Here is a 2,425-nt window from a genome sequence, read left to right on the forward strand (position 1 = left end):
ACAAAGTGAGCAAATTCGTGTTTTATATCCTATTTACTATATTATTGTATGTTTTCAAGGATAAGAAATTACGAAATTAAACATAGTGTGAAATAAGGCAAAAATGACTGAGGTCGACCGAATGACGACTATGAGAGACCGAATGGCGACTGAGTCATATAGTAAAAATAGTGAGCAAGTTCATGTTTTATATTCTACTTAATATATTAAGATATATTTTTATGGATAAGAGATTATAAAATGAAAAATAGTGTGAAATAAGCTAAAAAGCGATTGAGGGCGACCGAATGACGATTGAGTGATATGGTAAAAACAAAGTGAGCAAATTCGTTTTTTATATCATATTTACTATATTATGGTACGTTTTTATGGATAAGAAATTACGAAATTAAACATAGTGTGAAATAAGGCAAAAAAGACTGAGGGCGACCGAATGGCGACTGGGAGTGACCGAATGACGACTAAGTTATATAGTAAAAAAATAGTGAGCAAGTTCATGTTCTACATGCTACTTAATATATTATGATATATTTTTATGGATAAGAGATTATAAAATGAAAAATAGTGTGAAATAAGCTAAAAAAACAATATTTTCTAGTACATCAAGTGGTTCTATTAGATCACTCATATATCACTTAGTCACTCTTTGTATTGTGACATTATTTTTATATTTTACACTATCACTCCATTATACTATACTAAAATAGAGTAAATAGACCCCAAACGTGAAGTTGCTTGTATTTTCTATTATAAGAATCATATATCACTCAGTCGCTCTCAGTCGCTCTTTGAATTATTTTTCGCCACTTTTATATTTTATACTCACACGATTATAATATACTATGATATAGTAAATAGTCTACAAAATATTAATTTGATCACCTTTAATACATTGAATAGTACAAAATATCTTCGATTCATTCATACTAAATCATTAATGTTCAATTACATTTTTTTAAATAAAAAAACATCCAACCTTCCACTTCCAAAAAACAATATTTTCTAGTACATAAAGTGGTTCTATTATATCACTCAGTCGTTCTTTGTATTATGACATTATTTTTATATTTTACACTATCACTCCATTATACTATACTAAAATAGAGTAAATAGACCCAAACGTGAAGTTGCTCATATTTTCTATTATAAGAATTATATATCACTCAGTCGCTTTCAGTCGCTCTTTGAATTATTTTACGCCACTTTTATATTTTATATTCACACGATTATAATATACTATAATATAGTAAATAGTCTACAAAACATTAATTTGATCACCTTTTATAGATTGAATAGTACAAAATAAGATTCGTTCATTCATACATAATCATTAATGTTCAATTACATTTTATGGTCAAATTACTACCATCAATGGAAATAGCTGTCCATTCTTTAGATTCGGATAACCATGTATAAGTTCTTTGTTCATCACTCTTCCACTCTCCATTAGAATTAATCAAAATCTGGATGATCGTCATTCCTATACAAAATAAGAAATAAAGATGTCATAAAAATTAAATGATTTAACATATAATCGGATGACATAACATATCAAAGTGGACGACTGAAAATAGAATTGAGCGACTGAAAACAGAATTAGGCGACTGAACCCATAATGTTTGGGCGACCGAACAATTAAAAAAGAAAAATATGAAAAATTATATTTACAATATATACATTGTAATAAAAATCAGTAAATCGATAAAAAAATTGAGATGATATTAGAACTTACACTTGATTTAAAATTTCCGACAATGTTGAGAAAAATTGAAACTTTTTTTAGGGAACAAATGACTACAATATTCTCTTGCTTAATGTAGAGGAAAAAAAATTGAAGAGAAGACCAATGAGTGAAGGATGAAGAAAATAAGAATCGTTGTGAGAAAAATGAGAAAAATGGAGGAAACAAAAATCCATTTCCTTTCTCCCTTTTTTGTTTCTACTTTTCTTTTGTTTTTTAATTAATTAATTAATTATTTTAAGTGGATGTTATTTATCAAATTTTGAATTCTAAAAAATTAATATTTAAAATTAAAATTTACTTAAAGTTAGATTTTAAATTGCCCCCTTCGAGTAATGCCGCGAAGTTTCTGGAAAGACATATTTTGTTTACTAATTAAAAAAGAAGAACAAACAACTGCAACCAGATGCCGTCTTAGCTCAGCTGGTAGAGCGCGTGGCTTTTAACCACGTGGTCGTGGGTTCGATTCCCACAGACGGCGCTTTTTAGTTTATCAAACCTTTTGTGAACACTGAAAAATCATTTTATTTTGTTGAGTGCGTAATGCGTTGCGTGTGCCGTCTAAAATATGACAAAAAATTGTGTGAGACGGTACGAGTCGTATTTTGTGAGACAGATTTCTTATTTGGGTCATCTATGAAAAATATTATTTTTTATGTTAAAGTATTACTTTTTATTGTGAAT

At 28.5% G+C, this 2,425-nt stretch overlaps 1 non-coding gene across 1 annotated transcript; it reads left to right on the forward strand.

Annotated features, from left to right (window-relative positions):
* Positions 1-2,149: 2,149 nt before the first annotated feature.
* On the forward strand, positions 2,150-2,222 carry TRNAK-UUU (transfer RNA lysine (anticodon UUU)). Its single transcript has one exon. It is a non-coding gene; the product is annotated as a tRNA-Lys (tRNA).
* Positions 2,223-2,425: the final 203 nt, after the last annotated feature.

This window comes from Primulina huaijiensis, unplaced genomic scaffold (assembly GCF_012295235.1).
Source record: "Primulina huaijiensis isolate GDHJ02 unplaced genomic scaffold, ASM1229523v2 scaffold36709, whole genome shotgun sequence".
Taxonomy (NCBI): Eukaryota; Viridiplantae; Streptophyta; class Magnoliopsida; order Lamiales; family Gesneriaceae; genus Primulina; species Primulina huaijiensis.